General features: G+C 41.6%; 1 protein-coding gene across 2 annotated transcripts in view; it reads left to right on the plus strand.

Moving 5' to 3' along the window:
* The window catches only part of LEF1 (lymphoid enhancer binding factor 1), a 139,142-nt gene extending 133,619 nt beyond the window's left edge, over positions 1 to 5,523 (plus strand). For both annotated transcript variants that reach the window (XM_061585432.1, XM_061585433.1), the window contains one exon: positions 4,379 to 5,523. The gene's annotated coding sequence lies outside the window, so the exon portion shown is untranslated. The remainder of the gene's footprint in view (positions 1 to 4,378) is intronic.
* The last annotated feature ends 2,697 nt before the right edge of the window (positions 5,524 to 8,220 follow it).

Below are 8,220 nucleotides of genomic sequence, written 5' to 3' on the forward strand. Positions count from 1 at the left end.
TCAAAGAAGGGCTGCTGGTAAACGAAGGGGGTGCTGGGGGAGGGAAGCAGGAACCGTCTCAACAGAAGGGCATTTCATTTCCTTCAGCAAGGAACGCATTCCTGGCTGGCAATGGGGAGTAGCTCTGAATTGCAGTGCTTGTATCAGGCTTTGTGAACTACTGGCCTGGCGCCTCAAGGCCATTCCTCAACAGGAAACACAATGTTTTAATGTAAGACTGAGAGGAAAACCTTCCCAGGAAGAGCAACCTGGATCAAACCTTTGAAAATTTGGGATGAAAAGGCCCAAAGTAAATATAAATCTGCAGGGTGCTCTCTCTCTCTTCCCAGTGTTCCTTTGCTGTTTGCTTGGCTTTTCTCCTTCATGCTTCTTGGAAAAGTAAAGCTCGTCGTGACTCTTTGATCCCCATGTCTTCTGGAGCAGTTTTGAAGCAGGAAACCGAGGCAGCTTAATTTGAGTTGGGGGTAGGATAGTGGGAACTAGGGTAGTCAGTTGCAGACTGCCTCCTTTGAAAGCAGTGCTGTTCCAGAGAGCACTTGACTTTGCTGTTTAAAAGGTCATGAAAATTTAACTGAAACAAACAGCAATATAAAATCAGGCCCCAGGCAAAGCAACAGGTACACATTTCCTCTTCATACGAGTGAGGATAGGGAGAGGGGGAATGCGAGCTGTAATCTTAAACACTGTAAAATAGTCTTTGCTTTTCTGTAGCAGTTATTTTCATGATGCAGTTTTCTTCATTCTCTCTCCCCCCAATAGCTTACACACGCGATCATCCAACAGGTGTCATGTACACTGATGGAGCTATATAAAAATAATACAATGATGAGCACTTTAGAAAGAAAGTCAGTGTATCATTCTCTGTGTTGATTGGGACTACATATATAGGCATTCATGTGAACAGATGCATTGTGCTTGTTTCCATCTTTAGTTTTGATTGATGTGCTCCATGTTAAATTTAATTGGCCAAGCACATAGATTTGAAAACATCAGCATTTTTTAAAAATGAAGCCTGAAAACTGGAGCATATATCAACATCTGAATAAAGCATATGGTGCCTCCAGAGTGGCTGCATCATACCTTGTGGTTTGAGAAAGAAATATCCTGCATCAATCCATTATTGGAAGTCAATATGGAAAATACTTAGATCAATAATACTTAGTGTTATTAGGAGACTCCTATTCTCCTGACAGAGTTCCAATGGCCAGAGTGGTTTAAGTCAGCCCCTCTTCCCAGAGAATACTGGAAATTGGAGCTGTGTGAGGGAAACAACAGTCTCCTAACAACTCAGCACCCTTCACAAACTACGTATCTCAGGATTCTTTGGGGAAAGCCATGACTGTTTAAAGTGGAATAAATATCTGGTGTGGATGTGGCCTGACTTGCCCAAGAACTTGGCTTGATATGTTAGCAGAGTGTTTAGGGCTATCTGTCTATGGTGAGGGAAGAAAGCATGTGGTGTTTTACTACTAATGGAGGGGCTGAGTGCATAAGGTCCTCCAGATTAAACTTCCAGCGTTTCTAGTGAAAAGGATCTTGGGTACCAGAGCCGAGGGAGACACTTCTGCCTCAAACCTTGGAGAATGAAGTCACAGTTGACCAACCTTCACCAACAGGGTGCCCTCCAGATGTTTTGGACCACAACTCGCATCAGCCCCAGCCAGCACCACATGAGCAAAAGATTTAAATAGACAATACTGGCCTAGATGGGCCAACGGTCTGCTGTAAGGCAGCTGCATATGTTGATAGGATTGTCAAACCATGAGGTTGTTCAACGTTCTTCCATCACCGTCAGGTACTGGCTCTGCTAAATAGCAGGTCCTAGTGGTCTTTTACATCAACCCCTTAGAAAATGTCTCCTCCTCAGCCAATGAAGAGAAAGGGCCAAATGTTGCTCTAGTGTAGAGTGCCAGCAGGTGTTCCCTGGGGCTGTGTTGTTTTTTAAAAACCAAAGTGATGTATGAGCCCGCGTGCTTATTGAGACCCTGTAAGATGTAAATGTACTGCCTTCAAGTCAATTCTGACTTACTGCGACCCTATGAATAGGGTTTTCGTGGTAAGCGGTATTCAGAGGGAGTTTACCATTGCCTTCCTCAGAGGTTGAGGGGCAGTGACTGGCCCAAGGTCAACCAGTGAGCTTCATGGCTATGTGGAGATTCGAACCCTGGTCTCCCAGGTCGTAGTCCAACACTCTAACCACTACGCCACACTGGCTCTCAAAATGGAAATGGACTGCCTTCAAGTTGATTCCGACTTATAGCGACCCTATGAATAGGGTTTTCATGGTAAGTGGTATTCAGAGAGGGTTTACCATTGCCTCCCAGCTTGTAGTCCAGCACCTTAACCACTACACCACACTGTAAGCAGCAAGTAAAGCAACAGCTCAAAGTAGGGCTTTTACTGTGGCTGCTCTGAAACTATGGAATCTCTTCCCAGTAGCAGATCTATTGTGTTGCTTTCTTTGCACAAGGTCTGCAGGACTTACCATTTTAAGCTAGCTTTTGAGTATAGTCCTTTTGTGTGTCTGTTTAGTCTTAATTGCTGGATATTGTTAGCAATAACCTTTTTAAATGAGTTGTGTTCAACTAAGTCCTACTCAGAGTTAGACCATTGAAATTGATGAACCTAAGTTAGTCACGCCCACTAGCTTCAGTTGGTTTACTCTGAGTGGGACTAGCTTTGATACCACCCATTGTATCTTTCTTGTTTTGTAAACCACTGTGAACAGTGGAAAAACAGTATGAAATAAATACATGAATGCTTGTTTCTAAAGCCCTTTGTTGTTGTTATGTGCCTTCAAGTTGATTACGACTTATGGCAACCCTATGAATCAGTGACCTATTTTGGATACTGTGTTCGTAGGGTTTTCATGGTAAGATGTATTCAGAGGTGGTTTACCATTGCCTTTCTCTGAGTTTGGATGCAGCTTAGTCTGGTGTCTCAGCTTTGACCATTCCACCTTGGGTGCCCCTGCTAGGAGTCTTGCCTCTTGGTCTAGACTCCTGACGGCATTGCTCTCAGCTTCTTCAACACTCTCTAGTCTGACCTTAAAGCTATGTTCATGGAATGTGTGGAGCGGAAGCAAGATCACATCTGTTAGCCCCCTTACAGTGGAAGCTGTAAAAGGAACTCTCTGTGTGTATGTGCACAACTGTGCATAGATTTTTCTTTGTAGTAGAGCGGCATGAACCTGATCACACATCCGGAGCAAGATGCATACAGGTCTGTCCCAACCTTATGCCGAGGTCAGGTGGGGAGCTAGTGGGCACAATTCCATTCCTTCACTCCACAATTCCAGTTTGTAGGTGGGCATAGGGCTTATATGGAATAACCGTTTCAGCAATGAGGATATCTAGTGCACGACTAAACTGTTGCTGCAAATAAAATCATCTGGCATGAAATAGATATTCTGAATCTAAGTGCTTGATTACTTTCTGTACAGCATAATGGGCATTTTTATTAAGGTTTTGGGAACACAAGCTAATCAGATCCTTTGAACATTTGCTACTTATAATAATATAATAATAATTTATTAAATTTATATTCTGCACTGCCTCTGGGAGGCAAAAAACCACTAAGAAATCTTTAAAAGGGACTTTGAAATATATTAAAACAAAACAAGACAAAACATTAGTTATGTCTTAATGCAGTAGATGATTGGTCTATTGACATCCAAGTATAAAACCCATTGGAGGAACAAAATGTATAGACTAGTCTCAAAACAGTGTGGCTGAAAGAGTGAACTGTGGATAAGGAAGTCCCTGGTTCAAATCATGTTGGCATTAGGTGGCCTTTGGCAAGCCACAGCCTTATCAGCTGCCACATCTGCAATACAGTGATAATATAATACACCTACTTTAAAAGGTGGGTATATAAGATCACGTTATGTGAATCTCCATTAACACTCTAAAGCAGGAGTGGAGAACCGTTTCTAATCCAAGGGCCACAGTCGCTCTGGGCAACCATCTGGGAGCTGCATGCCATTGGTGGCTGCGGCCAGAAGCAAAAGTGGATGGAAGAACTGATGTAACTCTTAACATTTGTAGTCTACATTCTATCCACTAACCACCTCCCCCTCCTCCCAGGTTTATCCATCCCTACACACACTTCTCCATCCAGGAAAGCAAAGAGGCATTATCAGTTCTAGGATTCATTCGATCAAGGCGAACGCATTCAAGGTTGATGCAGAGCAAGGCTGGGAAGAGTCGTCTGGGCCAAATAGAGGCTGGGAGGGGCCACATTAAGGCTGAGGTTCCACACCCACGCTCTAAAGCACTTCTATAAATATTAGGTAGTAGTATAATTAAACAAATGCATAATAAAGTGGGGTGGTTTTTTTTAATGTACTTAAAACATCTCCCCTTACTGATCCCTGCAGGTGGAAAGAGAAATGCTTTCTCAACGTGCAAATCAAAGGCAGCGGCATCAGGGCCACTTCTTGAAATGGAAGCTTGTTAAAATCTCCAGGCATGTCCTTCATCTGCACAGACAACAACCAGCAAGGAGTATGTCTAGGATGTCAACAATTGCCCTGATGTCACTGCTAAAGACACTGAACCATAAAGACAATCACTGGCAGGCCCCTTTGCTATCATGGAGTCCCAAATCTGACACAGTAAAAGAGCGCAAGAAGAGCAGTTCAGAACTTCCCCAGTCAGCAGAGCTTTTTATTTTGTTTGTCTTTGCTCCGCCTAACACTCCTACATTTGTATCTCATATGTTGTCAGTACTGAGTCAGCAACAAAATAGTTCGGCTGTGTTTGTTTTGCTTCAGACAGCAAATGATGTAAAGCCAGCAGCAGCTCCCCTCCTGGCCCTTCACACCAAAGGAACAAATTTTAATTTGTCAAGGAAGGCACAATCCAGTTTATTTAATGCTGCAAAAGGATCAGTCTTGGATTTTTAGCTTTTTAAAAAGAAAACTTGAATGCTTTTATATTTTAGTTATTTCCTTGGTGTACATTTTATTTGTCTTTGAGTTTTTAAAGAAGTATCCAAACTCCCACCCCATTTCCTTTTTTTAAAGAAAAGGATTCTTTTTCCTTGCAGGAGGTAACCAAACTATTTGGAGGACTGTGGATTTTGTTTTGTTTTGTTAACAATTTGTAACATCCCTCATTGTATATGTGTGCTATGGAGTTCTAAAATGCTAAACATAACTATCAGCTGGCCACTGGCCACGTTGATCCATTTCATTTGCTCTATGTGTAAAGGCAAGAAATTTCATCAGATCTGAATACAGTGAGCTCTCCTCCTTACCTATCCTGAATTTCCTTGTAAAAAAAAAGCCCAGCACTTGAATTATTATTACTTCACTTGTTCTGTATTTGTATCTGTTTTTGTTAGCCTGTTTAGTGGGATTTTATGCCAGTTGTTGAAATGAGCATTGATGTACCCATTTTTAAAAAATAGTTAAGGCACAGCCTTTGCCAAAAATGCCCATCAACTGATACATATTTTGTCATTCCAATTTGATTTAATAATGTGCTGAGCATTTTTTGTTTTTGTTTTTTAAATAAAAGCTTTGTAATAAAACTACAAAATACATTATGTCTGGTTAAATGAGAGATTTTATTCAACACATTCCAACTTAGAAGAGCAAAAGTACCCCACTGGAAGGATATTTGGTGGTTATGAGACTTGCATGCTTTCTTACTCTGTGGACATGATCCAGCTAAAATTATTGTTGCAAAGTTTCTTTGAAATTAGTGGAACTCAAGTCATGGCCAAGATTACAATCCTATCCACACACAATGGATCTCATTTACCATTGCTTTTAATAGGACTTATTTGTAACCTATTGGATGGTGCAAAGTGGGTCAGTCCTGATTCTGTGCACATTGACTGAGAAATGATCTCATGTTCAGACATAGGGATTGGCAAATCTGTCAATTTTGGTTTCTCTGTTTCTCATTTTTCCAATCTTAAATTCACTTCTCCACATTTCCAAATCAGTTTTCAGTCTTTAGAAAAAGTCATGAAAATTCATCAGCATTTTAGTGCAAATTTCTCCTAACACCACCTTGTATGCAGTTTTACCTAATATACATTTTTGCAAAGCAATTTCCCCTAATATAGCATACCTTTAATGTTATTTTCACTAATGTATGTGTTGTTATGCATACTTTACCCTAGGACTTGGCTGGAGAACTGCACAGTAAATTCAAAGAAGTGCAAATTTCAAAGGATGGCTGTTTTGGTATGTGTATTGCATCGGAAAGTGCAAGTTAGGCCATTTTAGTGTGCACTACGTTTCACCTGCAAAACACCAATCATTATTTGTTCAATCAGCCATTTGTTCTCTTCACAATAACATTGCTTTGCAGGTCATATCATATAGAGGAATGCGTTGGAAATGTTTTTTGTGCACGTCTGGCTGCATGTTGTGGGAAGGAAAGTTAATTGAAGAGAGACAGTTAATTAAGCGATTCAAACACATCACCACTACTCCAAATGTGTGATTTTAAAATAAAGCATTGTGTGGCACAAATAGATAATGTAGTATTGGGGAAAGTCACAAGGTACTCCCTGGTTCACGAAATTCAACTGCTTACAAATTCCATTGGCTCTTCAGAACCTTTGTGGGAGTGAATAACAATTAAAACCTGATTAATGGAATCCAGCTGCCGGCATTCTTTCTTATCTACAATGTCCTAAGAGCAGGGGTGGGAAACCTCCAGTCTGCAGACCAAATTTGGCCCACCAGGCTTTTCTATTTCGCCTGCAAAGGTTTTCTCCAAACCACAGCCATCTGCCTTCATGTGCAACATCAGGTGTGGCACTGGTAGCTGATGGGCAGGGAGTTCAAGCCTGCTGATCAGTGGCTGCAAAGCACCGCACAGGACTCTTTGCAAGCCTTATATGGTGCTTTGAAGTCATTACCTTCCCCCACAGACCACTTCTGACAAATGGAGGAGACAAGCCACTTGTCAATTACCTGCTATTATGACAGGTTATTGACAGGTCAGTGGACTTGCCCACCTGCCAAAGGTGGTCTGCAGGGTTGAGAGAAGATAAAAATCTGGCCCATTAGGCCAAAAAGGTTCCCCTCCTCTGTCCTAAAGTGTGCATCTTTATCTTGATACATGAAACCAGCTAGATGGTTACAGAACAGGCTGCATAAGGCATTGCCTTGTATCACAGTCCATGGTGGTCTGTTTTTTCCAGCCCCCTTGTCTCTACAAATTGCCTTCTAATATTTACATGGGGTGGATTAGAATCTGGCTGTAGAAGTATGCCTCAATGTTTACTAGAAGAAATGTGGACAGAATTGTACATAGTGTTGCTGTTGCCATGACCTGGCCTATATCCAAGCATACCTGACTAGTGCTAGGCCATTAATTGCCTTGCTTTCTGATGTGCCCTGCCTCTTGAACCTATCTTTTAACCTTGTTGACTGGCACACAGGATCAGGCAGTAAATAGTTCATCTTATGTCTGAGAGCAGTCCTTGTAAGCCTGTATATTTTCAATGCACTTCTCAGCCTCTGACCTCATTGCAGCTTGTATGCCTCTGGGGTGGGGCTAGGCTGTGTGAGCTGTTGATATATGACCAATGTGCAGCAGAGTCTACACTTTCATTTTGATGTTACACCACAAATTGGGACAGTTGGCCAAGGATGCCTTCAGAGGAGTCTGAAAACAGCTGCTCTTATCTAACAGCAGCCCACTTTTTTATTTTAGTATTTCTGCATATCCTGCCATTTTGTGTGATTTCATCATTTGACAAAGTTCTGCAGATTCCCTGCTGTGGCTGCCTGACTAGAGAAGTCTACTGTAGGGCTCTGTCCTAACTTAGGCCTCCTTGTTTAATATCTGTTGATATCACAGACTGTTGAGCAAGTTAAGTATCTTGAAACCTGCAGGCTGTCAAGTTTGAAGACTCAGCTGTTTTGAGAGATCCTGCCAGTTGTACCAACCTTGTATTCTGTCTTTGCAGATCTGGTGTCAGCATTCAGTTATGCTTACAGAGCACATATTTTACATAAACTTGGTACAACCAATTTGGACAAATAGCTGCTTTTACGCAATTGTGGACCCAAATTTTACTCCAATTAACCTGCTCTCTGATGGAGACCAAAATGCAGACCAAATACTTGTACTTTTCAGCACAAAGGTCAGTCCTGCATTTATAGAGAAAATATAATGGTACACTAGTTTTATAGCCATAAAATGACCCTAATTCAAACCCAGCATTATTTAGTAGAACAGGGAACCTTAA

The sequence above is a fragment of the Rhineura floridana genome, chromosome 9 (assembly GCF_030035675.1).
Source record: "Rhineura floridana isolate rRhiFlo1 chromosome 9, rRhiFlo1.hap2, whole genome shotgun sequence".
Classification (NCBI taxonomy): domain Eukaryota; kingdom Metazoa; phylum Chordata; class Lepidosauria; order Squamata; family Rhineuridae; genus Rhineura; species Rhineura floridana.